Below are 9,871 nucleotides of genomic sequence, written 5' to 3'. Positions count from 1 at the left end.
CTGTAAACTTTAAAATGGTTATGATGGCAAATTTTATAGGTCAACCCACAATGCAGTATACAGAGATGTGTAGTAGAATTGGGTATCTGAAACTTGTATAATTATGTTAACCAGTGTCACCTCGATAAATTCAATTAAAATTTTTTAAAGTTTTACTAATATATATTGAGTTGCTAAGTTTGGTTGTATTTTCTCTGGAAATTATATGTGCAGCAGGGGAATGTGGGAGGATACCTTAATCCCATAAAACCAGTCCCTCGTACTGAGCAGAATCATCACTTAGCTCCTCTGAGCCTTAGTTTCTCTAACTTTTAACTCTGCAAAGCAGTGTTATATATAAGATTAAATTAGAATGTGAATGAAAATTTCAAATACAGTGTTTGCCTAGAAAAAGTAAAATAACATTTTAGAAACTAATAACATTTTTATTTCATGTGTAAATAGAATGCTTATTAAACTTTTTTTGTTTGAGAAATATGAAAACAGAAAATAATCTCATATAAATTGTAAATAGCTTAAAATATTAAGCAGAACTTTAACTATCAGTTTCTGCAGTATTCAGCAGCGGAAAAGACTACATTTATGAGAGAAAATGTCCCTTGAGGCAACTTCTTCTAAACTATCGGTAATTTTCAAATTCCTTCAACACACAAATATGCCTCCTCATCTTCAAAACAGTACTGTTTTAATATTAAAGGGTTAAGAGCTTGTAGAATTTGCTTGACCTGAGTTTGTTATTAATAGTTGGTCATATGGCCTTTGGCAGGCTGAGTGGTAACATTGGCTTCCAGGAGAGAGGATGTTTTGGAAAATGATAATGTATGTGACTATCTGTTCCAATCCACCCTGTGTTGGCAGTCTCCCATCCTACTGTCTGCTTCCTTTGGTTTGGTTTAACCTATTTTTTAGTATCGTCAGTTCAAGTTTTTTCCTGGACTCTGTAGTTTAATTCTTTGCTTAGGATCATATGAAATTTTATTGCAAAACCTCAAACCATATTAAATTTGATTGTTCTGAAATATGCCATTGACTTTGAGTTCCAGGGATCTGTTTAAATATTGCCTCTTGATCCAAAGTTTTCCTTAAAGGAAGTAGATCATTTTTCAGCCTCCAAATTGCCAAATCCAATTGGATAGGTCTTCATGAAGGGGCTCCTATTTAGAGTTTCTTTTGTAATTCTAAGATTTCCGTTAGAGACACAGTCTTTGCATATAACATCTCTTACAGCCAACATAATGAAATCTGGGACTATAGGATAGAAATTTTAATTTGTATAAGACCTTGTAATAATTTCCATTTCTTAGTTACAAAGATTCATAGAAGATATGAAAGGGAATCTATGAGACCAGTACTGATTTGATCATCTCTGTAATTTTTATTCACCATTTAATGACTGCTTGTACTGTGGCAAAAGAGAAAGGCACAATTATACCTTGGTACAGATTCTGTCTCCTAGAATTAACAATCAGGGTCCAGAAATAATTTTTTTCACCACATATGCCATCTAGCTTCGTTGTTAGGAGGTTATATGTTAGTGATGACAAATCATTTCCAGAGGCAGATTAAGGTCAGTTGAGGCCCTGGGCACAGAAGAATATATTGGGTCCTTTAAAATAATAGAGAGAGACAGGGAAAATAAAAATACATGTTAACTATGTTTTTACATAAATAAAAAGTAGTATGTACTATTAATGTTAAAATTGTACATATGAAACCAAACTTGGTGTCATGAGAAAAAATTGTAAAGTTGGGGTTTTGCGGGGCCCTTCAGAAGTTGGGGCCCAGGGCACATGCCTGGTGCACTTGCCATTAAATCTATCTCTGGTAATTTCCTATCCTTAGTCATCCTGAAACAATATGACCATATGTGCAGGAATTTCCTGCATGACAAAACCTAAGAGGGTTTCAGAATGACAGGCCTAGGCAGGGACTGTCATACTTGCAACTTTCTGTATCCCTATGGAATCACGTGCTCTTCAACTGTGATGGCACTTATCATACAAGTGTGTTAAAAAGACTTTGAGTGATAAATATGTGATTTTGTATGGGTGTGAGGTAGCTCCACTTGAGTCAGAGACTGACACATATTTGTGGTTGCTCTTGATGAGTCAGTGGCATAGGATATCAAGAAGCTCATTGGAATAGGACCATAATGCTTTAAAACAATTCTTTAAAGAAAGTTCAAGAATACTGAGTTTGATCCAATAAGGCAGTCTTACATATGAGTATGTTCAGACTTTCTCAGAATCTTTGAGACATGGCTTTACCTAGTACTACACTAGACTCACAAGAATCTCACTGAGATGGGGGAGAAGGGAATTAAAAATAAATTCCAAATGACACTAGGAAGTAATATTTTCTGTTAGATCATATATCTTCTTGAAGGTAGGTATATTCTATTCCTGAAATATATGAGTGTATTGTATCCACCAGAAAGTCAAGTGCAAATATTAAGTGGACTATTTGTGAGTGCATTTGAAGCACTCTGAGAACTTGCCAACTTACCTGACAGAGAGTTTGGATAGTACTAGGTCCTATGTTAAAGAGGCAAAGGCATTAGTCAGTAATATGTGTGTTAACACTGTTTAATCTGATCTTTTGTACCCTTTGTTTAAAAGCATGGACTATTATATGTATAATACCAGTGTTGGGATTCAAATAATTTAACAACTGGTTTCCTGCCTTAATGACCATTCTAAGTAGAAAAAATGGTATGCCCAAAGATAGTTTATTATTTCATGCATTTAATGCTTAAATAAGAATAATAGAAGAGGTATACAAAACTAGATTGTAAGAGTTTTAAAATATTAATGAAAAATATTAAATAATACCTGACAAAAAACAATAAAGCTGTTATTTAAGATATCTCCAATGACAGCTTGTCACCCCTGGTTCTTTGGCACTTTTTCTCTTTATACTATACGTTTATTTACTGAAGTAACAGACATGAGAAAATTAAAATGTAGGATTCCATCAAAGGTAAAGGTATAATGAATTTTATGAAATGAATAAATAAATATTACAAGCAAAGCTCCACCCAATTTTTCTCACCTTGGGTGCTTAGAATACACTGTTGTGCAGATGAATGTTAAAAAAGAGTAAGGAATGTAAATTTGTGATTTCCATGTTGGGCAGCTGCCCAGGTGCCCACCTTAGAGAGAACCCTCATTACAAGTACCATTTTAACAACTGGTTCATTGAACTCAATAAAAAAAAATAGGTATTGGTTTTGTCAAACTGGTGCAAACTGGCTAAATCCCACCATTGTATACTACATATAATGTAATACCTTGAACATAGCTTATGATATTAAAATGTCATTTCTTATTAATTAGTGTAGCATGGGTTTCATATATTAACTGAGATTATTAACTTCTACTATGAAACTCAAGAAAAACAAATGGGATGGATAAAAATAGCTGTGCTAAACATAAATAATAAATAAGTCGGTAGTTTTAAGACAGGTGAGACGTAAAATGTGTTAAATATAGATAATAACATCAAATAGCTTCTGTGACATGGGAAGAAGTCCCTAAATATGTTAAAATAGATAAGCAAGTTATTAACCTGTGAATGCATGTTAGATCATAAATAATATAGGTAGGCATTAAAAGACCAGGAGGCGCCTGACCAGGCGGTGGCGCAGTGGATAGAGTGTCGGACTGGGATGCAGAAGACCCAGGTTCGAGACCCCGAGGTTGCCAGCTTGAGTGAGGGCTCATCTGGTTTGAGCAAAAGCTCACCAGCTTGAGCCCAAGGTCACTGACTCGAGCAAGGGGTTACTCGGTCTGCTGAAGGCCCGCGGTCAAGGCACATATGAGAAGGCAATCAATGAACAATTAAGGTGTTGTAATGCGCAACAAAAAACTAATGATTGATGCTTCTCATCTCTCCGTTCCTGTCTGTCTGTCCCTGTCTATCCCTCTCTCTGACTCTCTCTCTGTCTCTGTAAATAAATAAATAAATAAATAAATAAATAAATAAATAAAAGACCAGGAGGCACCTAATATTTGTGATGCATGAATATGAGACATATTAAATATTCAGTTATTCATGAGACCTTATAGTAATTGTTGACATGATTCTGGCCTCCCTTGCCAAGACAAGAAGTACAAATAAAATATGTAGCTGCTCATCTGGCTAATTAGTGAAATATAGCTGTGGCCAATACCTGTCCCTATATTTCTTTGTTTCAATTGTGTGTGATGTTAACTCTGAGAGCCTTCTATCTGCTTATCCCCTTTCCTCAGCCTTACCTCTGGTTCTCCTGACTCCAAGATCAACAAGGAACGTTAATGCAGCTAAGGGAGAGGCAAGGCATATCAACATTGCTTAAACAAGAATCTAGGCAATGTGGTCCTTCTGCCCTACTTGCAACATATACTTAATGTTTTATCTTATAACTTCTTTTTCCTCTTTGTGTGTGTGTGTGTTTTAAATTGATTGAATTAACTAAATGATCCAAGCATCTTACTTTTAGTCTGTGAGCCCCTTTGGGGTAGCTTGATGGTACTTGGAGACTACCATTGTGCTAGGACAATTTCCCACATGACAGTTAAATTACCCAATATGTTTATGTATTTAGAAAAAAGGATATAACTAGTAGATTAGAAAATGAACTACAAACAACAAAAATCACAAATCTTTCTAAGGTGGTACCTTTGGATTTGATAAAGGACAACCTGTATGGATTATCAAGGTAAGACCAGATGTGTTTTTTGTTTTTATTGATTTTTTTTGGGGGGGGGGGTGAAAGCAAGAAGCATCAACTCATAAAAGTTGTTTCCTGTATGTGCCTTGACTGGGCAAGCCCAGGGTTTTGAACTGGCAACCCCAGCATTCCAGGTTGACCCTTTATCTACTGCACCACCACAGGTCAGGCCAGATGAGCTGGTTTTAGTAGATAGACATTGATGGTTTGTGCTGGTAGAAGAGCATTGAGAAAACCTTGACAATTGTTTGGGGTGCTTGTCTGGTTTTACAAAAAATTAGTAGCCCAAATCTTCTGATTCCAACTCCTATTCACTCACTCCCCCTCAATTCAAGGCAAGTATTATTTAGATATATCTGTTAGCATATTATAGCAATTAAGTAGGATATTAGAATAGACAACAAAGATAAATATTATTACTATACATTTTAGAAGTGAAGTCATTCCATCTACTTGAATTTATCATATTTATAGGTACCTATTTGATATTCTTACTTCTAATCAATAAAATAATCCATTTGATTTTTTTAAATTGAGAAGACATTTGGATTTAAAACTTAGCCATTTTAAAGTGTATAATTCAATGACATTTAGTATAGCCACAATATTGTCTAACAACCACTTCCATCCAGTCCCAATACCTTTTCATCATCCCAAAATAAAAACCTCATAACCATTAGGCCATTTTTTCTCTCCCTCATCCCCTAGCTACTGCTAATTTGCTTTCTGTCTCTGTATTTACCTATTCTGTATATTTCATATAAAAGGAATCATACAGACAGGTGGTTACTAGACTTAGTGTGGTGATCACATTATAATGTATTTATATAAATGTAGAATCACTATGTTGTATACCTGAAACTAATTTAATATTATATGCCAACTATAATAAAAAAATTTAAAAATAAAATAGTTCAGAGTCGATAAATAATTAAGTAAATAAATAGAATGACACAATATGTAACCTTCGTGTTTGGCTTTCACTTGGCATGTTTTGGGGGTTGTTTCTACTTTTCAGCTATTGTGAATAGTGCTGCTGTAAACACTCAGGTACAAATACTTGTTTGAGTTCCTGTTTTCATTTTGGGGTAAATACATATGGGAGAAATTGTGTAATCTTTTATTAATTCTATGTTTGAGTTTTTCAGAATAAAATTGTTTTCCACAATGATTGCACCATTTTACATTCCTACCAACAATGTACAAGGGCTTTATATTCTCCACCTTCTCGCCAACATTTATCTTCCATTTTCTTAATTATTGCCATTCTAGTGGGTATGAAAAGGTATTTTATTGGGTTTTGATTTGGATTTTTTAAAAATCTAATGATGCTGAACACCTTCTCATGTGCTTTTTGGCCATTTGTATATCTTTTTTGAAGAAATGTCATTTACATATTTTTAAAAATGAATTGCTTAACATTTTATTGTTGAGGTATAATAGTTCTTTATGTTCTCGAGATACTAGACCCTCATCAGATATATAATTTGTAAATATTTTCTCCCACTCTATAGATTGTCTTTTCAGTTTCTTAATTATGTTATTTGGAGGACAAACATTTTTAATTTTGATATGGTCCAATTTATCTATTTTTTTTTCCTTTTGCATATGCTGTTGGTATTATTTGTATAAATCCATTGCTACATCTAAGCTTTGGAATAAAAATTTATCCCTATGTTTTCACTTAAGAGTTTTAAAGTTATATTCACCATTATATACTAGGCTGTTTTCCCACTTACATACGGGTTGTTTTCTGGACTCTCAATTCTATTCCATTGGTCTTAAGCCCATATTTATGCCAATACCACACTGTCTTGATTATTTGTTGCTTTGTAGTAAGTTTGGAAAGTATTAGCTATGATTCTTTATTTTTTTTCTTTTTCAGTATTGTCTTGGTTATTGAGGGTTTCTTGAAATTACACATAAATTTGAGAATCAGCCTGTTCATTTCTGAAAAAAAAAATTGGACTTTTGATAGGAATGGAATTAAATTTGTAGACGGCTTTGAGTGTTATTTTTATCTATCTTAACAATATTATCTTCCGATACAATGAACAAGGAATGTCTTTACGTTTGTTTATGTTTTTCATTTCAGAAATCTTGTAGTTTCCAATGTACTAGTCTCTCACCTCCTTGGTTAAATTTATTCTTAAGAACTTGTCCTTTTGGATACTATTGTAAATAGACATGTTTTGTTAATTTCCTTTAGAGAATGTTCTTTGCTGGCTTATAGATTGCTGGTATTGATTTTTACCCTGTAATTTCACTGAATTCTTTAATTGGGTCTAGTGGTTTTCTTCATTTGTTTGGGAATTCTTTGAGGTTTTCCTTGTCGGATCATGCCATCTGGAAATATAGTTTGACTTTGTCTTTTCCAATTTTAATGTTTATTTCTTTTCCTTGCCCAATTTTTCTGGCTAGAACTTCCAGTACAGTGTTAAATAACAGTGGTAAAAGTGAGCATCCTGGTCTTCTTCTTGATCTTAGGGGAAATTTTTCAGTCCTTTACCATTGAGTATGGTGTCAGCTGTAAGTTTTGCACAATTTCATAAATCCCCTTTGTTATAGTGAGGAATTTTCCTTCTATTCCTAGTTTCTTGAGTTCTTTTTTTTTTTTTTTTTTTTAGAGTGCGAACGCAGTCCCCCACTACCACAAATTATGCAGTCGAGTTTCCCACATTTGGGGAAATCGCAGGGGTCAGCACATCCGGAGTGCAATGGATAAGCCTCGCCCTGGGAAAACCACCTTCGTGATCATGGTATCTCCCCTGCCAGTTAAGTATAGTTTCTTGAGTTCTTTTAAATTTTATCATAAAATACTTCAAATTGTGTCAAATACTTTCTCTCAATCAATTGAAATGATATATAGCTTTATTCCCCTTGTTATATTAATGTAATGTATATGACACTGATTGATTTTCTCACATTGATATACCTTTACATTCCTGAGATAAATCCACCTTTTCATGGAGTATAATCCTTCCAATATGCTGTTGTTCAGTTTGTTATTCAGTATAGTTTGTGAAATATATTTGATTATGGCATCTACATTTATAAGGTCATTGGTCTCTAGTTTTTTGTCATATCTTTATTTGGCTTTGGTATTAGGATAATGTTGACCAATAGAAGAAGTTAGGAAGCGTTCTTTTCTATTTTTTTTGAAAAGTTTGAGAATGATTGGTGTTAATTCTTTAAATGTTTGGTGGAATTCATTAATGAAGTGATCTGGTCTTTGGCTTTTCTTCATTGCAAAGTCTTTGATTACTCACTCAACCTCTTATTATTGTGTTCTGTTTGGTACTGCACATTTCTATCCATTGTTGCTTAACATTATCTAAAAGTAGGATATGGCTTCTCCAACTAATATTGTGGATCACCTATTTCTCCCTTTAATTCTGTCAGTTTGCCTTTCTATACTGTATTTTGAGGTTTTCTTTTTTTTAATTTAGACAATTTTAATGGGGTGACATTGATCAATTAGAGTACATAGATTTACAGAAAACATCTCCAGATCATTTTGACATTTGATTATATTGTATACCCATCACCCAAAGTCAAATTGTCCTCCATCACCTTTTATTTGGTTTTCTTTATGTCCCTTCCCCCCCCCCACATCCTCCCGTTCCTCCCTTCCTCTCCCCCTGGTAACCACTACACTCTTATCTATGTCCATGAGTCTCAATTTTGTGTCCCAACTATATATGGAATCATACAGTTCTTAGTTTTTTTCTGATTTACTTATTTAACTCAGTATAATGTTATCAAGGTCCATCCAAGTGGTCATAAATGATCCTATATCATCATTCCTTATGGCTGAGTAGTATTCCATAGTATAATATATATGTACCACATCTTCTTTATCCAATATTCTATTGAAGGGATTTTTGGTTGTTTCCATGTCTTGGCCACTGTAAAAAATGCTGTGATAAAGAAGGGGGTGCATGTGTCTTTATGTACCAATGTTTTTGAATTTTGGGGTACATATCCAGTAGAGATATTGCAGGGTCATATGGTAGTTCTAGTCTTAATTTTTTGAGGACCCACCATACTTTCGTCCATAATGGTTGTACTACTTTACATTCCTACCAACAGTGAATGAGGGTTTCTTCTTCTCTGCAGCCTCTCCAACACTTGTTATTACCTGTCTTGTTGATAAAAAGCTAATTTAACAGGTGTGAGGAGGTATCTAATTGTAGTTTTGATTTGCATTTCTCTAATAGTGAAGATGAGTGTCTTTTCATATATCTTTTGGCCATTTGTATTTCTTCCTGGGAGAAGTTTCTGTTCATGTCCTCTTCTCATTTTTTTTATTGGATTGTTTGCTTGTTTGTTGTTGAGTTTTGTGAGTTCTTTGTATATTTTGGATATTAGGCCCTTATCTGAGTTGTTTGAAAATATTATCTTCCATTTAGTTGACTGTCTATTTATTTTATTGTCAGTTTCTTTTGCTGTACAAAAGCTTCTTAGTCTGATGTAGTCCCATTCATTTATCTTTACCTTCATTTCCCTTGCCTTTGGAGTCAAATTTATAAAATGTTCTTTATGGCCACAGTCCATGAGTTTAGTACCTATGTTTTCTTCTATGTAATTTATTGTTTCAGGTTTTATATTTAAGTCTTTGATCCATTTTGAATTAATTTTGGTACAAGTAGACAAACTGTAGTCGAGTTTCATTCTTCTGCATGTGGCTCTCCAGTTTTCCCAGCACCATCTATTAAAGAGACTTTCTTTTTTCTATTGTGTGTTTTGGCTCCTTTATCAAAGATGATTTGACCATATATATGTGGTTTTATTTCTAGGCTCTCTTCTGTTCCATTGGTCTGAATGTCGGTTTTCCTACCAATACCATGCTGTTTTGATGATCATGGCTCTATAATATAACATGAAGTCAGGTATTGTAATGCCCCTAGCTTCGTTCTTTTTCCTTACAATTACTTTGGCTATTCAAGGTTTTTTATAGTTCCATATAAACCCAATGATTTTTTGTTCCATTTCTTTAAAAAATGACATTGGTATTTTGATGGGATTGCATTAAATTTGTATATTGCTTTGGGTAATATGGTCATTTTAAATATATATATTATTCTTCCTATCTATCCAAGAACAAGGAATATTTTTCCTTTCCATTGTATCTTTTTTTATTTTCCTTAACAATGCTTT

General features: G+C 33.8%; 1 non-coding gene across 1 annotated transcript; it reads right to left on the bottom strand.

Annotated features, from left to right (window-relative positions):
* Positions 1-7,334: 7,334 nt before the first annotated feature.
* Positions 7,335-7,494, bottom strand: LOC136377674 (U1 spliceosomal RNA). Its single transcript, XR_010746351.1, has one exon. It is a non-coding gene; the product is annotated as a U1 spliceosomal RNA (small nuclear RNA).
* Positions 7,495-9,871: the final 2,377 nt, after the last annotated feature.

This window comes from Saccopteryx leptura, chromosome 6 (genome assembly GCF_036850995.1).
Source record: "Saccopteryx leptura isolate mSacLep1 chromosome 6, mSacLep1_pri_phased_curated, whole genome shotgun sequence".
In the NCBI taxonomy this organism is placed as follows: Eukaryota; Metazoa; Chordata; class Mammalia; order Chiroptera; family Emballonuridae; genus Saccopteryx; species Saccopteryx leptura.
Note: the sequence above shows the minus strand (reverse complement) of the source record. Positions and strands in the feature narration are given on the sequence as shown.